Source organism: Dermacentor albipictus, chromosome 5 (assembly GCF_038994185.2).
Source record: "Dermacentor albipictus isolate Rhodes 1998 colony chromosome 5, USDA_Dalb.pri_finalv2, whole genome shotgun sequence".
In the NCBI taxonomy this organism is placed as follows: domain Eukaryota; kingdom Metazoa; phylum Arthropoda; class Arachnida; order Ixodida; family Ixodidae; genus Dermacentor; species Dermacentor albipictus.
In genome coordinates this window covers 141134346-141153763 of record NC_091825.1, presented here as the reverse complement: position 1 = coordinate 141153763, position 19418 = coordinate 141134346, and the positions used below count along the sequence as shown (strand labels likewise).

The 19418-nt window shown below is 47.3% G+C and overlaps 1 protein-coding gene and 1 long non-coding RNA gene across 5 annotated transcripts in view; one reads left to right on the top strand and one right to left on the bottom strand.

Annotated features, from left to right (window-relative positions):
• LOC135908352 (uncharacterized) overlaps positions 1-19418 on the bottom strand; it is a 140567-nt gene that overhangs the window by 6922 nt on the left and 114227 nt on the right. Inside the window, exon 3 of one of the 2 annotated variants that reach the window (XR_010566294.1) lies at positions 19197-19290. The exons of the other annotated variant lie outside the window; for it this stretch is intronic. This is a non-coding gene — a long non-coding RNA (uncharacterized lncRNA). The remainder of the gene's footprint in view (positions 1-19196; positions 19291-19418) is intronic. 2 annotated transcript variants of the gene reach the window in all.
• The window catches only part of LOC135908350 (potassium voltage-gated channel protein Shaw-like), a 244196-nt gene that overhangs the window by 126990 nt on the left and 97788 nt on the right, over positions 1-19418 (top strand). Inside the window, exon 1 of one of the 3 annotated variants that reach the window (XM_070539025.1) lies at positions 14461-14557. The exons of the other annotated variants lie outside the window; for them this stretch is intronic. The gene's annotated coding sequence lies outside the window, so the exon portion shown is untranslated. Of the gene's footprint in view, positions 1-14460; positions 14558-19418 lie in introns of those variants that run through there. 3 annotated transcript variants of the gene reach the window in all.

Below are 19418 nucleotides of genomic sequence, written 5' to 3'. Positions count from 1 at the left end.
TATTTTTTCGTTGGCTCTCTCTCACTATTTTCATTCTCTCACTCTTGCGACGAACTTTAATAGCCTTACTGGCCATGAATGAATGGAACCAAAATGTAGCGGCGGTTCGCTATACACCCACTTTTTTAACTTCGGTTTGTTTATTCTCGTACGAGAGCCTACAATTGAGGGCGGGAAACGATCGAGAATTTCCTCTTGTGGCATGTTACTCAGCTCCTTCGCACAAACTACGACTTAATATAAACTTCGTCGAAATAAACAAACAAACCTGCCGGACATTGCCTTTCTACAGTGCTGCTGGATATTGTGATATTTCTTGAAACTCCTCTTCGGGCAACCGTATTACGTCTTTCAAAGTGCTTGTAGCATGGCACGTGATACATTTACGTTCACCCTAAAAGTCGGCATTCTTTGAGGGATCCAGTCACGTCACCATCGATATGCCCATTCCCTGCTATATGAAATCCTTATATAACAAACCGAAAACTGAAATATCTTTCATCCTTTCTTGTTCTTTAACACGCACCTAAATCTCACTTTATAAATTAATATTTTTCTCTCTATATGCTCGCCACCTAGAGGAGTGTTGACAGGGCGGCTGGTTATCGAAACCACGACCTCCCGCTGAGCAAGCTAACGCATTAGCCGATGAGCTACCATGGGAGTAATTAATAATTATATGAATATTTTCCAGTGACCTTCCGGAGCTACTCTAAGCCAACCCGCAAGCACCGTATGAGTAACTGTCAGCTAAATTCGAGGCACTCAATATTTGCGCAAGAAAGCGAGAAAAGAAAGACCGAACCTCACATGAAGGGAAAATATAAAAATACAGAAAAACAAAAGCACCAAACTACGTTACCCTGAGTAGCGTCGTTTGGAAACCAAGAGGGATTTGTATAAAACACTCCTATTAAGAGGCCACGGCTGTCTTTGAGCGATTATTTTAACATTGTCCTGCATCATGCTGCACTGCCCATTACCCGATTCACCCAACGCTCGATCTATTTAGCTTTGTGTGCCCCTTTTCTTCGCACAAGTGTGCCTGCTAGCCGTCACCGTTTCCCTCTCGTGCCGCATATTACGCGCATAAGTAGACAACGCCCGCTGCATCGAAGGAGAGAGAGAGAGAGTTTTAGTAATAACTGGAGCGGTTGGGTATCTATGCGCATGAAGCTGAGGCGTAGAAAAAAAAAGGTGCGCTTGTGTGTGTGTGTGTGTGTGTGTGTGTGTGTGTGTGTGTGTGTGTGTGTGTGTGTGTGTGTGTGTGTGTGTGTGTGTGTGTGTGCGCGCGTAGGGGGGGGGGGTGGCGGGAGTGAGGGAGACAGGGCAAATAAGGCGGGCAGACCGTATCATCGCTGGACGACTCCGCGCGCCTTTGTTCGGACGTAAGATGGGCGTACGCGATAACGTCGACTGTCGCGACACGCGCACTCCGCGAAATGTGACGCAAGCTCCGTCAGCACCAGAGAGGGAAAAGAGCGGTCGGCGATTCGGCGACGAAATGTGCGGAGGACGCGGTGGCGCGGGCGTCCGTGAAACGCACGGCCGCGGCCGTGTCGCAATCCGTTACGAATCGATCCTTGGTTGGCTCGTGCCGTTATCGGAATTCCATCCCATTGGTCTTCCAGCAGCGGCGTGGCGAAAGCACTCCGCAACCCTGCGGCGCAAAATGGCCCTTTGTTCCCGTCGGCGCTTTCATACGAATCCAGAGCTGCCCCCCCCCCTCCCCCCCGAAATATGTGCATTTTTCCTTTTTGTTTCCTCAGATACATTATTTCTCGCGAGTGTCACGCGTGCGGCCCAGATAACCCATCACCGAACGAGCCCGTTTCGGGACTGTGCCACCCGAAGGCAATCTGCTGCTATCGTCGCCATAAATGTAGCCAAGGTATCCCAGAGACAGCGCCGATTACCTAACGCCACGTATACGCCTACGTGTTCTAAACCGCGTCGCGCCAAAGCTCAGAGGTAGATGTACCGCCACGCAATCTGCTTTGTTCAGGCATGTCGCAGATACTGACGAAACCGTGATAACCGACTGGCTGCCATCGCGGCAAATCGTAATCACTAACAGGGCGAGAGAGAGTATATATATATATATATATATATATATATATATATATATATATATATATATATATATATATATATATATATATATATATATATATATATATATATATATATGCTTCATGAACCCCGACAAAACCTGCCACTTCATATCGCACGTGAAGCGCACGATATGTTAAAAACGCCTTGCTCACTATACAAGTGGGTAGCCAAAGAAAGGGTGGAACACTTGTGAACTGCACAAATTCCTTAGTTATGCTTATTAGATAAATCATACGGTGTCTGGAAAAGAAGGGGGGGCCGAGGAGGAGTAGGGCAGGAAAGAGTGTGGCAAATTAAGCCGGACATATCTCCGGCTGGCTGCCTTACGCAAAGATTAATAAGATAAAGAAGCGAGATATACAGCGGTAAAAGTAAAGAGCACGAACCGTAGAAAATACACAGCGTGTTTGTAAAGGGAGAGAGAACAAACAGCCGACCTAATCCGTATTTTGGCAGCACTTTCGTATATAGTACTACTATAAATGGCTGCCGGGATACGTTTCTTCTGTTTACGCAGTTCGCGCGCGCAGGCTAGACATGCCCTCGTGATTCAGGCAAGTGTCGCCACCATGCTGTGTTAGCGACATTGCGTTAGCAAGTGTTCTGCCGCAGAAGCTGCGAAAGGCGCTTCCTTTCGCGGGGTAAATAAACGGGTCGAGAGGCGCGAACCGTTTATGAGCGCACGCGTAATCTGATTTCTCGCTTCCCCTGTGGGTGCTATAGAGGCGCTTCGATGCCTATCGGCCACTGGGGGCTCCCGTACAGTTATTTTGTCTGCATGTGTGTATGCATGTATCTATTCCACCGGTGCTAATAACGTATGGGGCTAAAACTTGCAGGTTAACAAAGAAACTTGTGAACAAATTAAGAACCGCGCAAGGATCGATGGAACGCAACATTTTTGGCGTATCGTTAGGAGACGGGAAGAGCTCGATGTGGATCAGAGAGCAAACGGGGATAACCGATTTCTCTATAGTTGGCATGAAGAAAAAGAAATGGACCTGCGCAGGCCCTGTGTTGCGTATGGCAGATAACCGCTACCGTGAGAGTTACAAGATGGATGCCGAGGGAAGGGAAGTGCAGTCGAGGACTGCAGAAAATTAGATAGGGTAACGAAGTTAGGAAATTTGCAGGCGCGAGAGAGGAGTCATTGGAGGTCGCTGGGATGTGTGTGTGTGTGTTACGGGGAGGGGGGAGGGGTAACAACGCATGTGTTCTAGATCCGAGCTCAATGACTTACTTTTGCCGGGACAAAAATTAACTCGCCCGCTGGTGAGTTAATCTTTCCAAACAATTTCGAATCATACCGGGGCTCGGACTAGCCCGCGCCGCACTTTAGATGGACGCTGTGTACGTACTACATTCCTACCCATTTTCCGGTTCTGATAACGAAGAATGTGGGCGCGCCTCCCTATAGTCGGACAATGAATTAGTTTTTATGTCGTTTCGCTAAAGCAACATCAGCGTGTAGGTGTGTTTAATATGAGTGCGTATGTAAATATGGGAGTGCATGTTTGAAATAACGTAATGCGTAATAACGTAATAGGACATACATATACAAGGAAAAGGAGAATTGATTAGGCCGCGCCTTTCAAGCGTGCGGTGATCTAAAACTCTCGCTGCGACATTTTTCCCATCTGGCACCACTTCATCGCGACCGTGGTTTTACCGAGGCGCCGCGCCCTATACGTTGCGTGTCGCGCTGCACTTGACGACAACACTCTATTTCCCAGGGGTCGCTGTTGGCGCCATTTCCCTCTCACTCTCCGTGCCACTCCTCCTCGCTCTCGTTTCCTGCCTTCGACTCACTGACGCAGATCCCAGATTGCTGCCACAACTACGTACGGAAAAAAAAGAGAGAGAGAGAGAGAAATAGGTAATGTCAGTTCTCAATAGACGTGTAAATTGCTTCCCGAGCAGCCTGGCCTAGATGAATTCGCTCACTTCTTTTTTATTTTGAAACTTAAACCTGCTAGCGCTTTTTTTTTATTGTTCAGGCAACGCCCTTTTTGCGTAGTGCCGTACGCCCATACCGCGGAGGTCGCGCGCGCTCTACTTCGTTCACAAAACGAAGCAAACCAGGAAAATAACAGCAAAAAAAAAGAAAAATCCATACAAGCACTGGCGTTCTGGTCACCGTCATTATGCTCGCGGACAACGGAATGAAAGATTTAAAGAAAGAAAGAAAAAGCGCGTTTTCCTTAGACGTCTTTAGACGGCTATTGATCGGCAGCAGACTCGAGGACAGGCGGCACCGGCGCCCGCATTAACACATTAATGTGTTTCGAATCGACAAACCGATTTGGAATCATCGTGGACTCAGCGTGAATCCATTCATACTAAGCGAAGCTACATAGCTGGCCTAGGAAACCAGGCGCAAGAAAAAAAATCGGAGGAATAAAGGAAAAAATTAAGCAAAAAAGGCCACGTAAGGCCATGGGAATGCCAGAAGTCGCGTATAACGGTGCGTAGAGATAGAAAAAGGCGAGAAAGAACAAAAGAAACACGCATGTTCCTTCAATGTAAATCTTTCATTCGCATTGAGCGGAAAGCTTCGTTTAAATAGACGACCGTACCGCCCAAACAAGAAGGGCCCGTGGCGTTTTCTTCTCTCTATTGCGCGCTCTCGCGTGTATATGAGGGAGCGGTACCACGTCTCATTAATATGCGAGCTTTTAACGCGAACGTCGGGCCAATATAAATGGCACCGTACGGAGGAGCCCGACTCCACCGCGGACTTATTCGCCGGCCCTTACTACGAGAGCAATGGTGGAAATATATGGCTTCTTCTCCGCCGGACGCGGGGGTCTTCATTTTTCCCATTCCGTATAAACAAGGTGCATGCGCGGGCTGGGCAGAGAACGGCGGGAGCACGTCACCAACAGCAAAGGGAAAACGAAAGAAAAAAAAGAACTGAAAAAGAAAAGAAAACGAAATGCAGAAGCGAAGCGCATAAACGAAGGTTTCGCACAGTACTGAAGTTTTCTGCGCCTCCTCGTGGCCGCCGGTGTAAATTATTTAGTGAACCGCCGGCAGGAGGTTGGCGACAATGAGCGAGTATTCAGAGCCCACCCGCTGCTCGTGCCTCTTTCACTGATTAAACGCGGTATTGCTTTCGTCCCTGGCGTTCCTGGCATTTCGCCGGTGACCCCTGGGCTTATCGCTTGATTGCGCCGCAGACTTTTGTTGTGCTCGCTGGCCCTGCGCGCACACGTGGCGCTCAGTCAGTTGTGTCGAGTTGCGAAAACTTGCAAAGTTCCTGCGTCTACGGTTAATTACGTTGACTCTTATCTCCTGACGAAGTTATTATCTTTCACTTGCTGGCAATTTCGTCGAATCCTTTTTTTTTTCATTCATTTCTGTTGTATGCTTACTGTTTCCACCCATGTTTCTATCACGAACTCTCTTTAAGAAAAATACGTAATTGAAGAAGTTCGTCTGTTTATGAGAAAGTTCGTGATAGTCTGCATGTTGTGCTAAAATGTTTCCCTTCTTTCACTGTTTTCTTTGTTTCTTTCTATTTCGTAAAGGTCAGAGCAAGAGAACTGGGTTGCGATGCCTACAATCGAGGATATTTTTTCTCAACGCTTCTGGCAAAAGAAAGTCTTATCTAACTCATCAGGCCGGTAGCAGAACGTTTCCATATCGTTGCATGTAAATCACAGTATGGCCTTGCCAGAAGTGCACTATGTTTCTGCAGAAATGAAAAGCTCTTTCGCCCCTTTTTGAGAATAGTTTTGGAAGAACTATCTACACTGCGAAGAAAGGAATACTTCGCGTGAGATGACTACCGAAGTCCCCCTAGCCGTTTAGCGTAGCGCAATCAGCACTCGAGAGCAGAGGAACAAGATACACGCATACGCTCTTGGTCTCGTGTAGTTAGTTGCGCTATAATAAACGCGCCTATCGTGAGGACAAACCAAGAAGCCCAAATCACAACTCTGATTCCCCGAGCCATAATTATCTTAAAATTTTCGGACAGAACTCATCTAAGATGAATATCCAAGTATGCGAATGTAGCCGAAACGCGTCGTGTACAAGGCGGGCGCCGCAGCCCGGCTTCCTCTCTCGCGCTTTCCTCTGGACACGCTGCGCCTCCTGGTGACGCCGCCATCAATTTCGCACGCACCCTGCGGCACACACACAGCAACGCAAGTTGGCCTCGAAGAGGTTCGTTGAAGAAGGGCACGTACTCACTGGCACACACCTACGTGAAAGTCGCACATTTTAGACTGCATTACCTTCGCGTTGGTCTATATTTTTAGGCTGCATTATCTCCGGAATCGGCACGCATATTCAATTGGGTAACTAGATAGTGGGAAAGAGAACTGGTCTGACAGTGCCAAGAGAGAGAGAGAGATGAAGAGCAAAGGCAGGGAGGTTAACCAGTTATTAGTATCCGGTTTGCTACTCTACACTGGGGTCGGGAGATAGGGGTAATATTTTTAGGCTACATTATCACCGTGATCGGCTCGCATATTTGGTGGGGTAACTAGATAGCCGGAAAGAGAACTGGTCTGCCAATGCCAAGAGAGAGAGAGAGATGAAGAGCAAAGGCAGGGAGGTTAACCAGATATTAGTAGCCGGTTTGCTACTCTACACTGGGGTCGGCAGATAGGGGTCAGAAAGAAGACAGAGAGGAAAGCTTTAAAAAAAAAAAGACAATGCCAAGAATTCTATTCACATTCGTTCGTCATAGCGCATTTGTTAAGCGACACGAACATCTGGCGCTTTGCAGGATTCAGGTCATGCATTCGGACAGTGCGCAGCCTTCCGCACGTATTTCTTTATTCATCCTTCCCGTTGTAATCGTACCATAAGGCAACAAAGTAACGACCACCGACAAAAAAAAAGGAGGGGGGGGGGGGAACGGGACGAGAGCTTCTGAATAGCTTCGCCCCGCCTGGCGACATGTACGCAGCGTCCCCGAACAATCGATGCTCCCCGATCGTTGTACAGACAATTGTCTCGCGTACATACACGCAAGTGTATGGAGGGAAAGGGTTGACGGGGCCCCCGAGTCTTGATGTACACTGTGCACGCTGCAAACGGCGGGGCGCGGGCAAAACACGCTGCTCGGAGGCAGTTGATGATGGAAAACGATCCACAAAATGCCGGGCGGCCATGATTGATGGCGCGCAGAGATGTCGAGATCACGCGCCGGCTCCGGATTCCGTACGTACGGAGAACGTGAAGCCTCGCGGATGGTGAGAGAGCGGGGATGCGGGTGAATGGAAGGGCCTAGGCGGAATGCCAGCGCTAACGGCTCACCAATCTCGGATCAGCCTTCTACACAACATTCGACATCCTTTACTTTTCTTTATTGTTTTTTTTTCTTGCTTATACCTCTTCTTTCTTGTTTCCATCTCAAATTTCTCGCGCCAGATATTTTCGTTGCACGTTGGGTAGCGATGTCCATCGCCTTTTAGCCTTTTAGTTGTTTTCTGATTTTAAATTTTGCCTCGAAAGTGCGTTCAAGCTATTTCTCCGTTATAACGAGCTCTGCACCTTATGGATCGTTGAAAAAGTCAGCTTGTTAATTAAGTATATTCTTCCCGCTTGCATTTATACGGGGATAATTTCTTTCTTTCTTTCTTTCTTTCTTTCTTTCTTTCTTTCTTTCTTTCTTTCTTTCTTTCTTTCTTTCTTTCTTTCTTTCTTTCTTTCTTTCTTTCGTTCGTTCGTTCGTTCGTTCGTTCGTTCGTTCGTTCGTTCGTTCATTCTTTCTTTCTCTCTTTCTTTCTTTCTTTCTTCCTTTCTTTCTTTCTTTCTTTCTTTCTTTCTTTCTTTCTTTCTCTCTTCCTTTACATCTTTCTGTATTGCCTCTTTCCTCTATAGATCGCAGTATAGTAAGGGTACGCCTCGACTTTGCATCCACTGCACTGCGATCCAACACCCTAGGTATAACAGGACTGTTATGAGATATAATTTTTCGCCTTCTTTATTTTCGAAGATTGGGAGTCAGTAACCTACAGATCTCCCGTTTGCTACCCTATACGGAAGAAGGGAAATATGAGAGTGCGCATTGTCACCACCGCTTTTCTTCTCAGCAGCCGTGAGCATGCGTATACAAAAAGCGCCCAATCTATATAAATCAACAGTCTTTAGCGTGACGGTGCATAAGCTCCCGTGTGTCGGCAAACACCGGTACATTGTAATATACTAAACACGCACTACATGAAATGTGCGCTGATCGAAATTATAGTAGGTTCTGGCCAATTGATAGAAGCGTGTGCTCTCTTATGCCTCATTGTAGTGCCGCAGCGTCTTGATTTGATGGTACTATGTACGATGCTTCCATTCAATGTGAAATAAGATTCAGTTCTTTAGAAAAAGTGTGTTTTATGAAATTGCTATACGCGCGTCATTTGCAATTATATCACGATCGTGTGGGGAAGAGAGTAATCACGGCCATTGCATCATATTTTACCTTCCAGTACACTACTAATAAATTAAAGCACCCATTGTTCAAACAATTCGATACCTAAAATTAGGTATACCACACACAATCTTCGTCCCGATGCTCTACTTTCTCAGCCAATAAAGCGCCAACGAACAAACGTATCGGAAATTACTAATAATGAACAAAGTTTATAGGAAGACGATGCTGATTTCACGAGCTTCAGTTACTGGTTAATCTAACCAGTGTAATAGGAGACATTAAACTCCACGCATTCGGGATGAAGCCATACACTAACCTTACTGTACATATTCCCTCCCTTTTTTAAGCTTATAGCTCAACACACCTGTGGTAGCTACAAACAACTTGCAATGGAATTCGATTGCATTGCCGCATTTTTTCGTAATTCAACCCCAACAGCAGGCCCGAGACATTCTCCTCCGGACAACCTCACCACTTTTCACTAAACTTCCTTTTCTCTATCACTTCTCATACATTCCCTTTGCCGTGCTCCGTTATTTTGGTTTGTTTGCCACAATACATAGCAAATCATTAAGATCATCTACATATGAATCGTGCGATAACCTGCAACGTCATCTCTGGCAATCCGTTATGTGTCAGCTGATGACTGCAGTTGTCCAGCATAACAAGCTTCATCAATCCGGCATCTCTTAGCACCATGATCCTCCATGAGGCGCCTATTTAGTGACAGATAAAGCAGCCGTCACTACCATTGCTGCCGTCCATACCACGGCACGACTTACTCGCTTGGGAAGTGACGGGGGAAAGGTCAAGTCCAAGTGCAATCTGAAGATCAACCAACTAACGACGCGCTCTTGCAGTCGCGATGAAATGTGGCAATCCGGAACCCACAAACACGTGTGCGTGCGTGCGTGCGTACATACATACATACATACATACATACATACATACATACATACATACATACATACATACATACATACATACATACATACATACATACATACATACATACATACATACATACATACATACATACATACATACATACATACATACATACATACATACATACATACATACATACATACATACATACATACATACATACATACATACATACATACATACATACATACATACATACATACATACATACATACATACATACATACATACATACATACATACATACATACATACATACATACATACATACATACATACATACATACATACATACATACATACATACATACATACATACATACATACATACATACATACATACATACATACATACATACATACATACGTACATACATACTGCCAGGGAAGTTGGGGCGGAGTGCCGAGCTCCACACCGCTCGCAACCGCCCGTACAAATCATTTCGATATACAAATCCAGCTGACCGAGAGAGAAACATCAAACGACGACGCTGTGCGAGCGAGCGAGCGAACTAAGTCAGCACCGCAAAGCGGTGACTGCGGCACCGCTTTGCGGACCGTTGCTTCCGAAAGCAGGGCGCGGTTTATTGAGTTCGCGACGACGCGCGGCATCCGATATCGTTTCGGCGACGCCAACCGGCTCTCCTGGGAGTGGAGGGGGAAGTCCAAACGCGCCGCCGGACGAACAGAGTGGTACATAACGGCAGAAAAAATAAACGCAATAGAGAGGGTCACTCGGATAGAAAGGAAGGAAGTTGGGCGACGCAAACAGAAGCCATAGAAATTGGCGCCTGCCGGAGCGTGCACAGATCTTGCCGCGGCGGCTGCCCGAGAGTTCGGTTCGGACCCGCGCGCCGACCACCGTTGTGCAGCTGCATTTTACTTGCCGTTCCCGCTGCCGCCGCATGCCTCTCTCTCTCTCTCTCTTTCTCTTCTATCTGTCCGGCTGGTGTGCGTAAGGCAATCGATCTTGCGCAGCAGGCGTCTCCTGCCGCGCTCTCTCCTCCTCTTCCCAACCAACGCGCTTCCTTCCTTCTTTCGCGTCGCTATCGTCCTGCCTCCAGAGAACTGCACTTCACCCTATACTCTCTCTCTCTCTCTCCTCTATAACTTTCGTCATTGCAGCTCCGACACAGTGCAGCAGGAGTAGTAGGTAGTGTGCACCGTACAAGCACAGCTGCTGCTGCTGCTACTGATGTTTCTGCGGTCCGCCGCTTTCGCCGCCCTCTATACTGAGGCGACCGGGAGTTGTCCGGAAATTCGGCAGGCCGAGCGTGGAAATTGGCCAAAGAGACCCCACGCTTCCGGAGGCTAAGTCGATCAAATCCGGATCAGACGCCATGCCTCGAAGCCGTGAAGGGAGTGGTGGGCGCGAGGACGAGGAGAGAGGGAGAGAGAAGCCTACGCGCGCAGTGGTCGACGAGGGAGGAGTGGCACATCGCATTATTCCGTCATCTCTTGCTCAGCCTTCCTTGGTGATTTCGCTCACTCCAACCGGTGGTTTCCTACTGCTGTGCTAGGGATAGGTCGTCCAGTTGCGGTTTATTTTATTCGGTAGAAAGTCAGAAGACCGAGAAAAAGAAAGAGAAAGGCGTCAATATTCCGCGTAACGTCTGCACGGCCAACGCAATCAATCCTGAAGTACATTCTTTTCAATTACAACAGCGTTTCCCTACGGGATCGCCACTTCGGTACTCACGTACGTGACTTTTGTACTTCTCCTACCTGCAGCTGCGTGTGTCACTTCTGACGGCTTGATTTCATTGCTGCGTCACGCTCGAATAAAACAAAACTGTGGAGATTAAATATTACGACTTCAGCATATATGCTTATCTTGTGCTGAAAAGGTCACGTCATTTTCTCCGTTAGGGGGGAGCGCCAGGCCCACGTTCGCTGACAGCCATGTCAGCGAATGCGTCATTTGTGGGATGGAGGTACACCGTTTCCAGGCGTCTCCCGATGCGATCTAACAAGAAATGCTATGACGTGAAGCACGCTAAGAGCACTGTGACGAACCGTTGTTGCTAAGTTCACCTTGATTGATCTACTGATGAAACACAAGACGCTGCGTTATATGCGCGTCGCGTGTTTCACCCACAATAGACAGCACAGCGAGAAGAGAAAGCTTTTCATACAAGTTCGCACTTTGCGAATCGTTTCAACCGGGTGCGATAGGCAGACCACGAGTCGAACCACCGACGTCGTGTTTCTGAACTGTCACTGTGAACTACATTAGAACAAAGGGCAACCACTCTTCTGACTCTTGCATATTTGGCTATATAATGAACGAACGCTTCCTCCATGAAACGTGGCGATCTCTCTTTTCGGAAGCTAGTCCACTAGCAAATAAATGAGGAGCAACAGCCTACGGTACGTTAGCAGCCGTTTGTAGCTACGCCTGTGTGCTACGCCACGTTTGCAGTCTTCTCCCGCAGATGGTGCATAGGTGCTCGCACGCATACACACGCTCGCACACCTCCCATCAAATTCAGAAAAACGCATCTTTATACGAATGCGTGGCCAGACATCTCACTATCGAAAAAGGGAGCGAGAGAAAAAAATAGAGAGCTTTGCGCGTGGATTTCTTAGAACTGAGGAAAGCCGTTCTTTCTCTCTTATTTAGTTACTTATCCTACGTTCAAAACTAAACTTTAAAGCATTTTCACCTCTGCGTAGCTCTGGAAGCAGACGACAGCAGAACACACACCTCACCTCATTTCCCCGGTGCTTCTCCGTTTATTGCTACTACAACAGCCACTAAACAGAGGCGGCACGGAGGTGGCAACAGGCTCTCACTTGAGGAAGCGTGCCATTGAGGTACACAAGGTCTACTGTTTGCCAAATTGCAAAAAGAACTAACTATGCCATCGTTCTTTACGAAGCGCGTGAGCTATACAATAGACATGAATCTCGCGCTGCAAATTTTACGACGAAGTCATCTCGGACGAACCTCGTAAAGCGCGGCCTTTCCACTGGTGTAGAGCACTGCGCGAAAAAAAATTACCATCATCAAACACAGTAGTCACCATGGCAACAATCGGAACAGCCATTTTGCCGGTGCTCTGTAGGGAGCCCCCCTGAGGCGAGGAATATTAACACCGGAAGCCCACAGCCGTCATAAAACGGTATGGGCTATTTGTGGCCGCGTTTCACCTTGATATAGCAACGATAGTAGGGGATTCTTACCCCCGTATTATGAGTCGATCAAAATACATTTAACGTCCGCGTAGGAGCTGAATGATACGCACAAACATCGCGAACTGCGCAGAATGTCTTTATTGTTGGTGACCACGGCTTCTGGAAGTTTACCAGTGTGCACGCATGACCGTGGATCACAAAGTGTCACGTGCTCAGGAAAGCTCCTTGTAAAAAAAATATTTAAAAAAATTAATTTCATGTTATAAGTTAACCCATAAATTTTCTCGTTGAGTCAGGCAGTCACTACACTGCTGTCAACATATATACTGTCCCCAAGCCACTCATTGAAGACGTCCTAACGAGACCTTGACCAGGCTCTAAGTCCAGTTGCAGAGAAGTTGATCTTTGAAACAGCGCGAAAAGGATGAAATACACAACAAGAGGCACACGGGACAGGCCACGCACACCTTTCTGCGCTTCATTTCTATTATATCTTTCCTTCTCTTCCCCTATATTTAGTCTGTGTTAATAAACAATCAATTAAATCAAATTCGCATTCATCCGTGGTGTAAAGCCGTGTTGGTGGTACAGCACGACGATGTTGAATGGATGGTAAAACAGCCTGTGGCGCCCAGGTTCAAATCCATTCTTCACTGGGTGTGTTGTGACGAGCTTCAAAGTCGGCCGCACTTGATAAGCGGAGCGCTAGCTGAGTGACTGCCGGCAGCTATTACAAGGCTAGGTCCGCATAGAAGCGGTTCACCTCCTCGAAATTATGAAAGCCATCCTCAAATCAAAGAAAGCTTTTGTCTGATTGTTTCTTTAGAGCCAGTTGTATGTTTTACGTTCCTAACTGATTCAGTTTGTCGCGTAATTTCTGCCATCTAAAGAAATCGGGACGCTTTTGAGTAATCGCGTCGCGAGATCTAGGTGATGTTTGGGCGAGCTCTGCGACTGCCCTGATTATCACGGATGACGTCGTACACGTAACGCCGCATTATCTGGCTTGGATATGACAGGCCCCTCTTGGATCAGTACATTCTGAGGCCATAGCGTCACATAACGCTTGAACTTAGGCGCAGGGGCGCGGCTAATAAGTCCTCGTAGGCTATCTATGGCATCAGGGATGCCAGATTAGAGACCCTCGCTATTAAACAACGAGAAGAAATTCTGCTTTTAAGTTCGCGGGTTATGTGCCCATATCAGGCGAAAAAGGATGTTCCACCTACACCTACCATGCCCCTGAGTGGCGCTTGTTTGCGCTACCAGGGCTAGATTTAGCACACGTAAAAACCCGAGATACTGACCGGATCGATCACTGTCGCCGTAGCGCAATTGGCAGTGCAACTCACACGTAATGCGGAAGTTATGGGTTCGGCTCCCATCTGGGACATCTTTTCGCCCACTTTCATTTTCTATTTTCCTCAATATTTATTGCATTTTAATATCAACCACAGGTAACTAACTGCCCGTGTGTTTTTCTTGGTTTTATTGCTTGTGGCCTATATATGGTCGTGGTTACTAAATACAGTATGGAACTGTACGGACAGATCGGTCGGCACTGCCGCCATTCTAGCGCGCCTCGATACAACTCGATATAAGAACTAGCCGACACCGCCACGCCTCAAGCGTCCCCTCTGTTTTCGGCCGCCGCATGAACGCCGCTTATTGAACTGCAACCGGCGGCGGGCCACCAGGGGGATCATATTTAGCACGCGCATTGATTGAAACACGGGTCCCTTCGCTGGCCGACCCACGATGCAACCCGTCGGTCGGCGTCTGCTCGAAGTCCGTGCTAGTGACCCGATTCGATTTCCGCCCGGTGGCAGTCAGATTGAGGCAAGGCCAACAGCTGCGGGCTCAGCGAGCTACCTGCCCCCCTCGATGCATGATTAACACTCGACGTCCACTGCGCCGGCGGCGATGCGTCACCTGGCTCTTCCTATGGCTTCCTTCGGCTCGGCTTGGATCGAGGTAAGGGAAAGTGGCCCGGAACGTACCGGGGCCTCGTGAGAGCACAGATAGCACGGCGTGTATCCGGTATACCATAGATGATACTATGAACTTCTCAAATGCCCACCGCCCTAAAGATGCCGCTACCAAGGAGTTTGCCACTGTATTGGTTGAGTTAGCTGGATTTTTTTTTTCAATTATACGGACTCTCCAGGCAAATTTTCTCCATCGTCGTCGCCGTAATGGTTCGTATGAAATCCAAGTGCGATAACGTCGCGGCTGCGCACCGTGTGCTGGTGGCGCCTTGGCGCAGCGGAGTCTTGCGCACGCAAGGATTGAGATCAGGCGCATACGCACCATCTCCTCGTGTGGGCAAGGTGGCGCGTGTTTCTTCTTGTTTCCTCTTGAAGAAATACTCAGGAACGTGGATCGAAACAAATGGGCGACTAAAGTGCACAAGTACTTGCACCTAAATAGCGTGGATACAAAGTGGAGGAAGACGTCAAGAAAGTTGGCAACCAAGTAAAGGGTAATCGAAAGTGTAGATAGACATCCCAGGAGTAATCAGAAAGAAAGTGAAACAGAGACATCGAACTAGATGCAAAGAATGGGAACTGAAAGGACCGTGGAGATTGACAAGAATGAGAGAAAACTTAATTAGAAGGGAAAATCCCTGCGATAACACCAAAGGCACTGCCTTGCTATTTGAGGCTCGAGCTGGTTGCCCAAGGATAAAAAAAAATAGTGGAACAAATGCTCCCAGCAAGACGAGGCACGTGTATGCTGCAGAAAAAATCCCGAGTCCACTCAACACATCCTAATGGAATGCGAAAGGATTCACTCGGCGAGACCAGTATGCAACGCACAACTTCCACAGGCGCTTGGGTTTAAAATACACGGAAGTTTAATGCCGGTCAGCAGTCGAGATAAGCATGCAAGAGACGTTTAGAGTATGGGTGGAAAAATAGCAGGGAAGAGACTGATACGACCGGTTCCACTACAGCCATAGGCAGCAGTACAAGGTAGATAGAGAAGATTAAAGAGATGTTTACAAGAATACTAGGAGGAAAAGCATTAATAGCATACCTGGATAACTCAAGCAGGCCAGGGGACGATTTGTCCCCGCCCAAAGGGGATGCCAATAAATCATCATCATCATCACGGGGGCCGCTGCGAATGGCGCGACTGAACTAGACCGCGCCCTCAATCGCATTGGTAATCTGCTCTGGGTACAAAAGCTAGGCTTTCCGAGGGCTGATGGCTTCGTATGGGCTGTGTTCTCTCAGTGCCTACTTCACGTTGAAGCGGCAGGCAGCCCGAAGGGCAATTCGCTTGCAGCTGCTGGCGTTCTTCACTGCGCCATATCGAGTGTTCGCTGTCATCGATTGAGATCTGCTCGTGTTTGCCCGTGCGCGCGTGACATCATGCTTGGCTACGTAAACAATAAGCGAATGTTCACTGCAATTTATACGGCCAATGAAACTACGAGCCTTGTTTCGTGTTGTTGCCTAGTACTTTGCTATCGCAATTAATGCTTCGCAAGCGAAACTGCGACGTTTTGTTATTCTATGGAAGTTTAGTGCGCTTCTTCAAAAATTAGATTTCGACAACTGACCGTCTCTTTTTAAATACTGTAACACTTATTTGTGCTAAGGGTCACTCCTTATTCGAACAAAGTCTTTGGCGAGTTGTCCTTGCCCAAAGCAAAACGTAAAGTTGGGCTGTAATGCTCGGCATCTAGAATTACGCCCTACCTGCGCCAGCTGACCACCGTCTTATTTCCTAGTTGATTCACACCACCTAAATATCTGTATGTAGAAAAAATCGTTCTTTTTTTCTTTATTCGACTTCGTGCAAATTACACGCTGTATTATAGTGTATTATAAGTGTGAGCTGCTCTGTCCGAATGAACTTATTTTTCTATAATGTCAACTCTGGCATACTGCACGCCACACCCGGGTTGGCAGAAAAGAGAGAAAGGGGGGAATGGAACAGGCTGATATTTTTTAACTGTGTTAGCACTGACGTGACGCATTGCGGTTGCATCCTATTTACTGGCATCTTCAGGAGGAATTCAATCAACCGGAAAATCTGCGGAAGGATCAGTGACGTTATAATGATCTCACAGCCCACCCACCTCCGGAGCGTTCAGGCGAAATTGAAAAACTGCCGATCACAGCATTGAGCGCTCTCTTTGCAGGAGCAGAGGACGGCATACATTTGCAATGCTACCGATCCACGTGTAGCCAACAACGTTCGCCTCATTGCACAATGCCGCTCTATACAACGTACATCACGAAAGCCAAGCGACACCCCGATTTGAGCGTAACTGACGGCTTCAACCCCCCCCCCCCCTCCCGCCTCCCAGGCCCAACAACGCGCAGTTGACAATGCATCGTGTCACATTCTGTGACACAGTGTCACTATATTGCAAAGACTACGCTGTCACAATATGACACAGAAGCATAAACTAAATAAAGCACCCTAACTACTCTTGCAATATATATTATCCAAGCGTCCAAGTAAAAAAAAAATATGCGCATAAATCATCGACGATGATTATAAATGTACAGGCGAGTAACCGAAGGCTTCTAGAAAGCTATGCACTTTGATAAAGGAATTATTCACTTAAAAGTGTATAGATGGCATTTAGGCAACGCTTTCTCTGTCATTGCGTAAATCTGTAGGGAACACAGCCGTTAATCGACATATCTATAGCAGTAGTATAAGCCGAGTGATCCACCATTCACGGCATCTAACCCTCGTACTCTAGAACGTTCTTCCACTCAACACTCCGCCTCGACGGATGCGAGCATGCACGCTTTTGTAATAACATCACATCTACTAGCACATGTCATTGCTAGAAAATATAACATAAGAAGAATAAATAATTTCGTGCGTATTTACAAAACGCGATATTTATGAAATGCACACACGATTGCAAGGCTTTTTGAAGGTACGCGTACTTTTAGAATACTACATTTATATTATGCAACAGTTAATTACGCAGTTGCTAAAGTTGCTCACCATCAGTAATTTCGAAAACAAAATTCACAATTATTATTATTATTTGTTTTGAACACATATACACATATACACAGGTATTAGGAAAGGGAAAGCGAGGAGCAGGCTGGCAACTGCCACCGGAAGGGGCACAACGCCTGCCTACTCTTCTGAAGGGAGGTGACAGTAACACAGAAATAGAAGATAGGAAGGAGGGGAGTAAAAAGGAAAGAGGAAAGGAGAGCAACAGGACACTGCAACAGGACAAATCTAAAGACTAAAGTAGAACTCTGCAGCCGGAATTAAAGTGACACCGCGTCGAACAGCCTCCACAATTATCAACCACGTCCATGGCTAGTTCGCTATGCGGCTAATTGTGTTCTCCACGATGAGACGCCAAGTAAAGCTGCACGTAATCACCGTTTCACCGTTAGTCGGTTCACAATATACACTATAAGGTGTTTGAACCCGCCACCTCCCATCTTCGAAGGAAGAAGCGTTAGGGTACAGTACTGATCACACACAGTAGGGCCGGTCACTGAAGGTCACGCTACTACAGAATGTTCAATGTTCATGCTACAAACGTGAACCTAAGTTAGTTAGTTCTATAAAGGTTAGTAGGGCGCGATGGGCCTGATCACGTTTAGATGCACAGCCACTGGGGTATAAACATTCCTCGAGTGTCGCACACCGCAGGCCAAGAAATTCACAAGCACACAAACTAAAAAACATGCCCTGTGGCCTTTTTTTTTTAATTCACAAGCACACAAACTAAAAAAAGCCACAGGGCATGTTCGGCACACGCAGCACAGTCATAAGCTGGAGGAGCGCCTCCTTAGGAGCTCCGTTTTCGGCAGTGCGCGCTAAGGGATCTTCGCGGTGAAGTCTCTTTGCGTCGTTTTCGCTAGAACGATCTGAACTGTTCGCCCGGCGTTGACGACGAAGTACGGCTTGAGCAGCTCCCGGCACGGTGGTCTGCTGAGTCCGACGTTGCCTGGTTGCAGCCGCGCGCGCAGCGCTACGGTTCGCTTCTTCAGCAGCGGTCCGCACCTCGCGAGGAGGCGCCATGTTTTATACCGAAGAGTAAACGCAGGTATCGAGACTCTGCGGCGCGCACGCCACATCCCTTGAGCCGTGGCACGATTCGATTATCTTAATGATGATGATGCTTTATTGGCATCCCCTTCGAAACGGGGCGCTGACAAATAGTCCCCTAGCCTGCTTCAGTTACCCAGGTCCAGCTACTTGCAGCACGCAACTGCTACACACAGTAGGGACATGTCGGGACACCTGGTGGAATACAACGCAACTGCGATGCGAAGTTTGCACGTATCAACCATTTCTTGTCCAATCGCCCGTATATTAGGTAGGATCCAGGCGATAGCTGAGACGGACCGCAGCGGCGGAGGCGGCGGCGAAAACCGCCAACCGAAACGGCTATTGGAATGCGCCCGTAACAGCTTACACTGTAAAACATATGTAAGCATAGTGTCAGGTAGTATTTTCGTGCTCCACATTGTGACGACAAAATATAAGCGTGTCAAAAGAATTCCAGAAATTCAATGTTATTTTCAATCGAAACCATTTTAAACACTTTCTCGGAGGTTTTGCTTTTTGTGCTTAAAAAACAGGGTATATTATTTAGCAATGTAGTTACCTAATGTATAGTGTGGCCCCATCCATATACAGTTCGTATCCTCGGAGTCTTCCTAAGGTGGGTTGCGAAAAGGATACGGAAGATCCTGAAAAGTCTGAAATATTGGAAGAGCTTGAGTTAGTACACTTGATAGACTTTTAACATATGGTGTTTCAGAGAAAGCGGATGTGTTCACAGCTGGCGCGAAGGACCATGAAAATTTTCAGAAATTGTCAGCACTCT